Source organism: Tenrec ecaudatus, chromosome 10 (assembly GCF_050624435.1).
Source record: "Tenrec ecaudatus isolate mTenEca1 chromosome 10, mTenEca1.hap1, whole genome shotgun sequence".
In the NCBI taxonomy this organism is placed as follows: domain Eukaryota; kingdom Metazoa; phylum Chordata; class Mammalia; order Afrosoricida; family Tenrecidae; genus Tenrec; species Tenrec ecaudatus.
This window is the reverse complement of record NC_134539.1, coordinates 77,180,507-77,192,744: the sequence shown is the minus strand read 5'-3', so window position 1 is coordinate 77,192,744 and position 12,238 is coordinate 77,180,507. Positions and strand designations below refer to the sequence as shown.

Sequence of the window (12,238 nt, the reverse complement as noted above, 5' to 3'; positions counted from 1 at the left end):
AAACTGTACTGAGAAAACCAAAACCAAAATAAATGCACTCCCGTGGAATCGATGCCCACTCATAGCGATCCTATAGGACAGAGCAGAGCTGCCCCAGTGAGTTTCCAAGACCGTAACTCTTTACAGGAGTAGAAAGCTTGGGGTGGCTTTCTCCTTAGGAGTGACTGGTGGTTTTGAACTGCTGACCTGGCAGTTAGCAGCCTAACACTGTTAGTAACCACTACATCACTTAAGGTAATAATTTTTGCAACTTGGGGGGGGGGGGGGGGGAATCTAGGTAATGGTAGTTTTTCTTTTAGTCTTTCTTCTGTAGTGTGTTTCTCTGCAGTGTCATAGGCCACAATACATACACAAACCCCAAAACAACAACGGACACTTTTCTCTCGGTGCCGCCAGGTCCCTTAGGGGATGGCTGCAAAGGGCCCCTAAAGGGTCTGCATGCTTTATGATCTGAAGAGTGATGTTAACCAGTGTCGTCTCCCAGAGGAACGGCTATCTGAGGAGTTAGAACGTGAAATAAATACCCAGCTTGCCAGATGTGTGTGCTGTTTATTGAAACAATGGCAGAACTGCTGCTCAGGACAGTGAGCAAGTGTGTGTCTAAGAAGCGCGCCTCCGAGTTTTAAATAAAGAGGGATTGTTCTCTGGAAAAAAGCTAATAAGCACTTCTTTTGGAGCCTAAGAGTGAAGTCATCACATCTCTCATCTCCTATCAGGGGCAGGAAATTCCATCTCTAGAGACCCAGACAAAGCGCCCAACTTTCTCCTGTCATTGGATACTTTTCGTCCCGTTTAGAACACAGTAAGAGACCTCAACATGCCTGACAGGATCTGGGAGTCACGGCTACACTTATTTTCCTATCAACTCTAAGTTACTCCCTAGACTGGACAGATGGAAGTAGCTTTCAAAAAAAAGTTTTTTGTTTTAATTTTACAGTGATCATGGAAAACCTGAACACCAACAAATATCAACTTAAAGAAAAATGACTAAGACAAAGCTTCCAGGACGGTTTTGATACACGGCCAGAAGTCATACTCAAGATGAAAAGACAAACTGTCAGTCTGTATCATTTGCAACCTGCTATTCCGTATACCAGATGCTCATTTGTATCATGTATGTTTAAATCACTAATGATCAAAACCACATAATAAAGCAAAATGTGGCATTGATAAGAGAACAGTCACTTAAAAAAAAGAGGCAGCAAAAAGTATGAGCATAAATGCTTAACTGAAAATAATCTACCATCAGGGATTTTGAATAAACTCAGATTCCACTGTTGAAAACAAAGAAATACCAAGATTTATAAAAGGCAAAGGTGGAGAGAGCTTTCCAAAAACATGTTCTGAGACAAATGACATCATTTCTTCAAAGTCAAGCACGAATGGTGTAATCAGGTTGAACACTAGATTCCCAGATGTAAATGTCATTAATAATCTTTATCAGTAGCCCTGGCGGTATAATGGGAGAAAGATAAGACTTGCTACTCCCAGTAAGAGTTAGTCTCAGCACCCCAATAGGGGCAGTTCTATACTGCCCTATAGGAGTATTATGAGTTGCAATCGGCTTGATGGCCAGGAGTTTTGTTTTTGATAGTGTAGTGGATTACTTGGGTAAGATGAGAGATGAGGCTGTCTTACTCCTGTAGAGATTTATAGTCTCAGGAAACCCATAGGGCAACTCCTCTCTGTCCGATAGGGTCACTATGAGCTGGAATGGACTCAACACAGCACTTTGTTAATATCTATGTGGTATCAATATTTACACGGACGATTCGAGGAAAGTTCTGAATCGCCTTCACTCCTTCTTAAGAGAGCATATCTCATCCTCTCTTAAATCTCAAACCATAAACACAGAAACAATGGTGTTCGGAGTTGCATTCTGCTTTTATTCAATGGAAACCTCAGTCATTTGCAATAAAAATCCCTCTTCAATGGACTTGTTTAACATTTCCTAACATGCCTGTCTCCTAGTGCCTCTCCCAGCTGCTTAACTTCAACACAAAATGGGCATCTGGGCACAGGGCAGGAGACCCTACACATGGGGGCAGGCCCAAGTCTACGCAGCATGTGCGGCCACGCCTCCTACACTCTCACTCCGCTGTCTCTGTCCCCTGCTGTCCCTTAGATGCTGATCTGCTACCCGGAAGTCCCCACTGCACTTCAGGAGTGGTGTTCTGTTCAACATCATCCCTCTGTCCACATTCCTTAAAATTCTAACTCCTAAAAAAAAATTCTAATTCCTCTAAGGAATTTAGACTAACAAAAGGATAAGTGAAAGGTGATCAATATTACAGAGCAAATGTCTGAGGTGCTTTGCTTGAGGAAGGTAGGAAGCTCCCCTAACAAGAGTCTCAGGCAGAATGCCAGGCAGAGGGGTGAACAGGAGACGGATTCGGTACAGTCTTCAGGGGAGACATGATGATGGATGGGAACGAGGGTGAGGATTGTTCGTTCACAGGCCGCTTACTGAAGGCAGAGCTCACAGGACTTGATAACAGATAGAAGATGGAGTGTGACAGAAATGGTAAGTGCTGGATGACTCCATGATTCTTGGCCAGAGCAACTAAGTGAAAAGAGGCTGTCATTAAAATGGGAAGAAGTACAGGTTGGAGTGGGGCAGGGGAAATAGGGTCTGAAGGATCAAAAGTTGTTTCTGCATGTGTTAAACCAGGTCCCTTGCAATTGCTCGTGTGTGTGTGTGTGTGTGTGTGTGTGTGTGTGTGTAAGAAGTGGGCGTCACACGGTTGCTGAGCTCTACGGGCTTCCACTGGCGATGGGGCCATAGGGCAATGCTGCATCAGGCTCTACAACAGTGGCTCTCAACCTTCCTAATGCCGCGACTCTTTAATACAGTTCCTCGTGTTGTGGTGCCCCCCAACCATAAAATTATTTTCATTGTTACTTCATAATTGTAATTTTGCTATTGTTATGAATCAGGCGACCCCTGTGAAAGGGTCGTTTGATCCCCAAAGGGGTTGCGACCCACAGGCTGAGAACGGCTACTCTAAGAGGAGATGTCAAACAGGTATGTGAGTATAAGAGAGAGTGGTGAGAAATCAAACATCAGTTAAGTAATTTTCACAGCTATTAGAAGAAAAAGAAAGCATCATTGTAGCTTGTCAGGGAGAAACACAAAAGTAAGGACCTGAATTTTAAGTGTCGAGAACCAGATATGTTATCTTATGAATAATAAGATTTCTTTGCTTCACCAGACCAGTGGCTTTATAGGTGACAGAACCACAGTGGGAGTAGGCTCATGCTGAATGAACACAACGCCATCACCATATGCTCTTACAAAACAAACAAGACACAACAAAACAAAATACTCCATCTAGAGAGAGATGGAATCGGGGGATATTTGTGTGTGCTGGGAGGAGAAGTCTGAGACCAGATGACAAATTAAAAATTTAAATACCTCACAGTAGTAACGTAAAGACTATTCAAAATTCTGTGGGCCGACCACTGTATAAGAGCAACCCCAGCAAGAGACCAAGACACTAAAAGGGTGTCAAAGGTGTCTTGCTTTTCAAGTTACTGAAATTGAGTCAATGACACAAGAATAAAAGAATTGCTATGAAAACACACTTCTCCTTCCCCAGATTATGAAATCTAGAATCATTCTTGGCTTTATGTCTCCTTTCTACAAATAGGACTTATACAATACTTAATTTTAAAAAGAGTGTTCTAGCATTAACATTTTGGAAGCTTTGGGGGGAAATACCTGCAATGATCAATTCCAAGTGATGTGGCATCTGTAGGTGCACTCTAAAGCTCATAAAAGTTTTAGTGATGTCACTTAAGTATTGTACAATGGTTCCCTCCAGAACTCTTCAGCCTATTGCCAAAAACTAATTCTGCACCTGGCCAGCATTTTGTGAGTAATGAACCACATTTTCTACCTGTAGTAGAAATTTTCTTGGAGGTTCCAGCAAAGTTGGCCGGAACCTCTTGGATCCCTTTTTGGTGTTGCACATTGTCATACAGTGCTCCCCCTACCCTGGGTGGTTAGTGGCGATCAGTGCAGATAACCCTAAACAGACTTACGGGGTGGAACTGAACGAAACAATCACTCAAAAATGCTTTCATGATCTGATTTAACAAGCATAGTGAACAAGGGTGGATTTGCAGATCTGTTATGCAGAAATATCTACCCTGAGTTACCCACTTCACAGATTGGCCAATGTACCTTCAAGCTGACAATTTTTGACATTTGAGACTCTCATCTAGAACTCTGTTAAAGGCCCCCGTTTGACTAATGAGCAGAGCTTAATCAAGAAGTATAAATCGTGTGTGCTTAATCATGTATGCTTTGACTTCAAATTATTCTCACTCCTGGGCACTGACATTGGGGAAATAATCCCCCCCCCTCCAAAAAAAATAGCTATGAGAGGGAAAAGTTCACTGTGGTATTACTTATATAAACAAATAAGCAAAATAAGCAGCCATCTCAGTAAGGCATCAACTAAGTCCACATGGAAGAAGCACACCAGCCTGCGTGATCCAAGGGCTGTAAATAATAAAATCCAAATCTGAAGCAAGGAACAGTATCAGAGCTTAAATTCAGAACACGTAGCTCACAGAAGGCTATGGATGATGGTGAAAGCCCCAAACCCACTTTCAGCATGCCCACAGGGGCCACAGTCCAGAACTGTGGACAGCCTTGCAGCCAGACAAAGAGCACTGCAAAGCTGATTATGTATGGCAGGCAGAGTTGGGTAAAAATGTAACCTCTTATCATTTGATCTCCCTTTTAACCCATTTTAAAGTTGTGTTCACTTAACATTTCTGTTCTCTTTTTGATTGAGGCTTTCCTCTGATTTGTCATTGTAGTTGACTTTTGTTTGCTTCCTGTTTGGGCTTTGTATGATTTTCTGTATATGAAATCCTGGATAGGTAAACATACAGAGACAGTAACTGGATTAATAATTACCTAGCAGCATGGGAGGGGTGGTTGTAGAGAAATGGGGAGCTAATAGCAATGAAGACAAGAAGAAAATGTTTTGAAATTGATTGTGGTGATGATTGCACAACTCTTCTTAATAGGATTGAACAACTTAATTGTATGATTTGTGAATTTAAAATAAATTTTAAAATGCATGCCATAAAAAAGCAGATAAAATTTAAAAAGTGGTAGTAGCCTATTGATTGAAGGAAAAATTAGTTGAGTGAATCATAATAGTGTTAGAATATAATACAGCCATTGCAAATTCTATTATTAAACTACATATTTTGATCGGAAAACCTTATGATATTAAATGAGGAATAAGGAAGAGCACAAAATTATATCCATAACAGGACTTATCTTCTTAAAAGTCAAAGCAGCTTCAAAAACTTCAAAAAAGACTTCAGTATTTCTTTGTCCTATTTTTCATCAATTTTAATATATTTTATATATTCCAAAAGGAAATCATAAAAAACGAGGGCTTTGATTGATAAGTTTGTGAGATTTTGTTCTTGGATTCAGAATTTTCATAATCTTTTTTTAAAGTTCTGGTGATTTATAAAAATAATAGTTTCGCTCCCCCTAGAAGGGGAGGACATTTCAGAAACGAAATGAAAGTTCTTTTTGGATGCAGTCAGCTCAGGAGAAGGTGAGCATAGGGTTTGCTGCTGCCAATTTGTAAAAATCGAGAAAATTCAGCCAAGTGAAAAATTTCTAGATTTTATTACATTAAAAGTAGCCATGGTATCTTACAAGCAACTCTTAATTGCTCAGATATGTTTCTGAGAACGTGGCAGAAGATAATGTGAAGGCAGTGTCGTTGGAAACGCTGATTTATATTCCATTTCCTAAAGACTAGCCACAGACTCCTGATTCCAAGGTCTCTAAGGCGATGCCTAACATCTCACGGAAAATACAGTTGCCTGAAGAAGAACCAATTATTGTGAAGGATTACAGCCCTTCTCCTCTTGGGCTTCTGGGTATGTTCCTTTTTTCTAATGAGAACTACTGCAGACTCAGTATTAGCAAGTGAGACACTGCGTGTTTACACTCTTAGGGATGTGGAAGTAAGATTCTTTTTTTAAAAAAATTTGCTCTTTTAAATTCAACATATTTCTTCCGTGTGGGCTTTGTTGCTTCTGAGCTATATGGCCACTTGTTTATCTTCAAGCCTTTAAGACCCCAGACACTATATCTTTTGATAGCTGGGCACCATCAGCTTTCTTCACCACATTTGCTTATGTACACACGTTTGGCTTCATTGATCGTATCAGGGAGGTGGGCACCCACTGTGTGACTAAGAGCTGTCAAAGGGATCAGTTATCAAGCAACAAGGAACAAAAAATCATATCATTGAAAATGTGGGTGAGTGCAGAGTGGAGACTCAAAGCCCAAGGGTAGCCAACCGGACACCCCTTGCTGAGGGTTTGTGGGGAGATGAACCAGGCAGGGTGCAGGGTAGCAACGATGAAACATATAACTTTCCTCTAGTTCTTAAATACTTCCTCTCCCCCCATCACCCCCACTATCATGATGCCAATTCTACCTTGCAAATCTGGCTAGACCAGAGGATGTACATTGGTACAGATAGGAACTGTAAACACAGGGAATCCAGGACAGATGACTCCTCCAGAACCAGTGATGAGAGTGGCAATGCCTAGAGGGTGGAGAGAATGTGGGGTAGAAAGGGGGAACAGATTACAAGAATCTACATATAGGCTCCTCCCTGGGGGAAGGACAGCAGAGAAGAAGGCAGGGGGAGACGTCAGACAGTGTAATATATGACAAAATAATAATAATTTATGAACGATGAAGGGTTAATGAGGTAGGGGGGAGTGGAGAGAGGGGGAAAAATGAGCGGCAGATATTAAGGGCTCAAGTAGAAGGCAAATGTTTTGAGAATGATGATGGCAACAAATGTACATATGTTCTTGGCACAATGGATGTATGCATGGATTGTGATAAGAATTGTATGAGCCCCCAATAAAATGATTAAAAATAAAAAATAAAACAAAAAATAAATTCAACATATTTAAAAAAATAATAACCATGTAGTTTTAAGTGGCAGTACAAATACAGGAGGCTAATTATGTGAGTGAGCGACATTGTAATATGACAATATAGTATAATGTAGATACTATGCATCAGTGACCTTTTCTCCTAAATAACACAAAGAGTAAGTTGATTGGCCCAAGGTATATGTGTGGAATGGGCTCCCACCCTGAGAATACCAACACCTGCAGCTGCTCAGGTGCCTTATATAAATGGCATGGCATTTGCATGTAACCTCCCATATACTTTAAATCATCTCTGCATTACTTGTAACATCCAACACAGACTAGATGCTGTGTAAATAGCATTGCCTCTCCCTCTTAGCCCTGGGGAGATTGTTTTGACTATTTAATTGCACCCCCTCCCACCACCAATACTTTCTGATTCTACTTGATTCAACAGATCACATCTGTTGAGTCAACAGATGTGGAACCCAAGGGTATGTAGGAGCCAAGTCTCTTACACTACAATTAGAGATTTGAACACTTAAATAGTGGGCTCATGATCACGATAGGACCCGAACATGAAGAAGACCATTCATTACTTCCTCTCCTCTTTCCTTTCAAATCCAAATACACACACACACAATAAATAAATAAAACGGTAGGAAACCTGGTATTTTATACAGTGGGCTATTTTCCCCTAGGCAGACTCTTCTTAGAAATTCATCTATTCAAGCACAGCAATATCTAAATGAAAATAAATCTTCTGAGTGATGTGAGGACGCTGGCATGTGAGAGGGAGTGGGGATAAGGAAGGTGTCTGTCCAGGCTGCCTCTCCAGCCCTATGTGCCCGGGGACCCTCCAGAAAAACAATCCAACACCCCAATCCCGTGGCTAGCCCCTTCCCCCAGCCTCTCTCCGCTGCATTTCGCCACCGTTATGTGGGAAGCGAATCCGTGGACAAAACCGATGACCTGGGAACGTTTTCTCCACAAGTTTGCCTCCCTCCTTGCTTGACTTCAGTGTTTGCATTATGTCTGAGATGTTTCACAAAATAGAAGGCTTACTCAAAACAACTGAGAAAGAGATGGAGGAGATGGATACGTCCGAGACCCAGTGGGGCTGGTTTTACTTGGCAGAATGTGGGAAGTGGCATATGTTCCAGCCGGATACCAACATTCAGTGTTCAGTTAGCAGTGAAGATATCGAAAAAAGCTTCAAAGCAAACCCTTGCGGCTCCATTTCTTTTTCTACTTCCAAATTCAGGTACAGGATAGACTTTGCAGAAATGAAGCAAATGAATCTCACCACTGGGAAACAATGCTTAGTGAAAAGAGCCCCCTTTTCCATCAGCACTTTCAGTTACATCTGTGAGAATGAAGCTATCCCCCTGCCGCCACACTGGGAGCACGTGAACACTGAGGTTCCCTATCAGCTTAGTCCTCTGCACAGTCAAACCCACCAGTACAACGAAGTAGTTGGTCTCTTTGGGAAAACAATGAAAAGAATTCAGAGAATTCAAAATTTGTGGGAATTCTTTTGCAGGTGAGACAATTTCTGGTCTGAATCCTCTCTTTGGCCTCTTAAGCACAAATGTTACTTTTATTAAGTTTTAGTGGTACTGTATGAACCATTCAGACATGTGGGGCTTTGCTCTGCCGTATTTAACCCGGTCTCTCAGCTCTCTTGTCCCAGCATTCTCAGGGTATCCGAGAGAGCTGCTTCTGTCGGGTAAATGTGGCTCCCTTGGCCTACATTAGTACAGTGCAGTGTTAGAAGGGAAAAGCCCGCTCAATGTTCCCAGAAGCTCCCTCTACCTCCAAGGGTTTGAGCTGTGCATATCGGCAGGAATGGCATTGCAAAGGACTCTGGGGAGCCGCTTAGTGTGATGGAGCATGACTTTGCTAACCCAACCTTCTAGTTCAATTAGAAGTCCTTAGTTTTCTTTGCTTTGAGGGCATTTTTTTCTACTCAATTTAGAACTTAGGATGTAAGATTTTAAGCCTCAGTTCACTGCCCAGTACATGATGGAAATGACCCATCAGATTGTTCACTAGCCTGTTAACGTAGAAAATAAAGACCATTACAGAATAAATCAAGGGGGAAAAAAAGAAAATAAATCTTCTACCAGATTCTCCAGTGAGTTGAGAGATTCTATATACAGTAATAAGATCCAGTGGTAATCCTGAGTTCTAAACAGTACCTTTAAGCAGACAGGATTCTGCCACAGTATCAAATAGCCAACAAGCAGTATACACTTGGCTGAAACTGTACTTAAGCAAGACATTGTTTCTATCTCACAAAAAGAAACTGTAGCAAGGTGAGCTTTAAAGGCCAATATATTTTTAATGCCCTCTACTAACTCAATAGTTTTAGACAGATACTTCTAAAGTCACTGGAAAACTATTTGTTATGACATGAGTTCACAAGGAAGCCTGTATTTACTGTCTTCTGTAATAAATCCTGATCAAGGAGTTTTGGAATAGAAACAAGATTTGTATTGAGAAACCAGTTGACATTAAGAGCTTCCGGATTGCTCAGGGCTCTTATCAACATACCCAAGGGCTGTGCTAGGTGGTACCCTTGCAATGCCTGGGAAGACTGTTATGCTCAGTCCTCAATGTACAGATTCAGAGAACTATGAGCTCAGAGAGGTTACGTAACCTGCCTGAGGCCACACAGCTGGTGGGGGGAGGGGTGCTAGAGCTCTGAGCCAGCATTGTTTACTGAAAAGCCTATGTCCTTTCCTCTCCTCACCCCACAACCAAGCAGGAAATTATAGCTCCATGGACACAGGACCGATTTTGGCTCTCCTCTTCCAAGAACAATCCAAAACATGCTCTTGGCCCTTCGTCACAGGACAGCAAAAAGGCGATTGAATTTGGCATTAGAAGACCAAGATTTGAGTTTTAGCTGCGTTGTACACAGCTACAGTCTTGGAAACTGAAAAGACACAGCTCTACCCTGTCCTATATGGTCACTATACTATGAGTCTGGCATCAACTCCATTCCACTGAATTTGGTTTGGTGCCACTTCTGCCCATGGTAAATACACTTTGCCAGATGGGTAAACGATAACAGTCTCAGTTGTTTTGAGAGTCATCCTTAAGAAAATTAGAGTCTTTGCTAAGAAAAGGCAGAGCAGTCAAGAATCAAAGCTCTAAAGAGGAAGCAAGTGAGTAAGCAAGATCTCAAGTATTTCCTTTTCTAAGCTAATTGAGGAGGAAGATGTTTACAGTATTTATGGAACAAAAATATACACGAAGGCATGATGGACCCTGAGAAGCAGGATGTCTGTTTTAGAGTCCCAGTTCCACTACTTGTGTGGCCGACTCACTCCACATCCCCATGCTCCGGGTTCCTCTGTCACTTCAAATGCAGGTCCCCACCCTCCAGGGCAATGTGAGGAGTGACTGCAAACCGCAACCTACATTAACGATCAAATCTATAAGCGCAAATACCCGAGAGTAAACAATACCCCATCTTTCCAAAATTATTAAACAACAACAACAACAACAAACTACTATATTGCTTCTCAGCGTTTGGGCTAAGATTAAGTGGAATGAAAATTACTATGTGTAAATACACAGAAGTCCACATTATGTAGTCATTTGAGATGACAAATGTAGTTCTCACTTACCCTGTTAATATACCAACATCACCGTAAATTAATCACTTACCACATTGATGCCCACTGCTGTCTGAAGTACGCAGTGGTCTGCTGATACTCTTTCTAGAATCCACAGAGGTGACCCATTTCATTTTAATATAATTGCAAAACCCATCAAGGAAACATGACATGTTCCGCTCACCCCAGGAAAACAGTTGGCTCAAAGCTTTGCCCCTGTAATTGTCTTGAAAGTAAATGGGATGCGATTTATCGCAAAGGGATCACTTATCTTCCTTAAGGTGTACCTGTGCCACCTGTAATTTACTCCATCAATGACTATCATTTCTCATTAAAGGAACAGAATTTAAAATGGAGATAGGACTGTTTAAGAAAAAGCCGATGTTTAGCTTAACTGGCGGAAACAAGCATTCTCCCCCTTTAGAGCCGTTCATAAGGGATCAATGTGGCAAGTGCAACTCCCACGATCAGAAAGGAATCTTAGGGGAAAGTGAGTTTGCATCATGGAGGAAAAGTAAAGCAGAAGAGGCGGTGAGAGTGGTTGTACAATTCACAGAATGCAACCAGTGTCACTAAATTGCAGATGAAGAGCCTGCTGGATGTTTTGCTGTCTGTAGCCTCCACAACATAGTGAGCCCTGGTGGCACAGTGGGTTAAGTTCAAACCCACCAGCAGCTCTGCAAGAGGATGATGTGGCAGTCCGCTCCCATAAAGATCGCAGCCCCTAGAAAGCCCTAGTGGGCATCTCTTCTCTTCTATGTCCTGTCTGAGGTGAAATTAACTCAAAGGCAGTGGGCTTGGTTTGGGGTGATTTTTTGGTCAACATCAACAACAAAAGAGACAGGTGGTTAACAGTGAATAAATAAAACAAAAAGACCCAATCATAGCAAGGTGAAGAAATACAGAGCTCAACTAGTAAGCCCAAGTTTATCTGAGAACCAAGTCAAGTCTAAGGCTGCTATTTCTGCTTCTCAGTTACTACTTCCATTCCAAGAGTCTTTAGTCAGTGTCTGCTTTGGGTCATATCAGGCACTATCACCAGTGCTTGGGATACAATGGCAGACAAGCAAAGCCCTGCCTTCATGGAGCTTACATTCTAATGTGAATGGAAGACAAGCAATCACACACACAGAATGTTAGGTGCTGAGACATACTATGGGAAATAAGCAAGGCAGAATGGGGTCAAGAACAGAAGACGAGCTGTGGGGAGGGACTGGCAACTTTAAATAAGGTGGCAGGAAAGATCCCAAAGAGAATTAACATTCTCGAGAAAGAAGTCAGGGTGGCCAATGGTTACCATCGGTGATGGAGGAAAGAGTTGTTGCTTAGGGGGCTTTGAGTTTATGTTAATGGTGGTAGAACTATTTGGAAAAGGAAATCAATAATGGTTGTATAACTTGAAAAGTATAATCAATGGCACTGAAGTATACATGTAGACATTGTTGGATTGGAGAATGTTTTGTTGTGTGTATTTTTGCTACAATTTTAAAATAATCACCCAAAGAACAATGAGTACAAGAAGAAAAAGTTCTAAAATTGACAGTGGGTAGTGATTATACAACCTATCTTGATGTGAGTTAATGATTGAATTGGATGACATATGGGTGAAGTTCAAATAAAACTGTTAAGCAAGCAAGCAAACAAACAAACAAAAAGAGTCAGGTGAGTTCTGA

The 12,238-nt window shown here is 41.6% G+C and overlaps 1 protein-coding gene and 1 pseudogene across 9 annotated transcripts in view; one reads left to right on the top strand and one right to left on the bottom strand.

The window, feature by feature from the left end:
* Nucleotides 1–12,238, bottom strand: part of FNBP1 (formin binding protein 1) — a 163,912-nt gene that overhangs the window by 82,808 nt on the left and 68,866 nt on the right. The window lies entirely within an intron of this gene.
* LOC142460200 (protein mono-ADP-ribosyltransferase PARP11 pseudogene) lies at nucleotides 7,980–8,486 on the top strand (annotated as a pseudogene).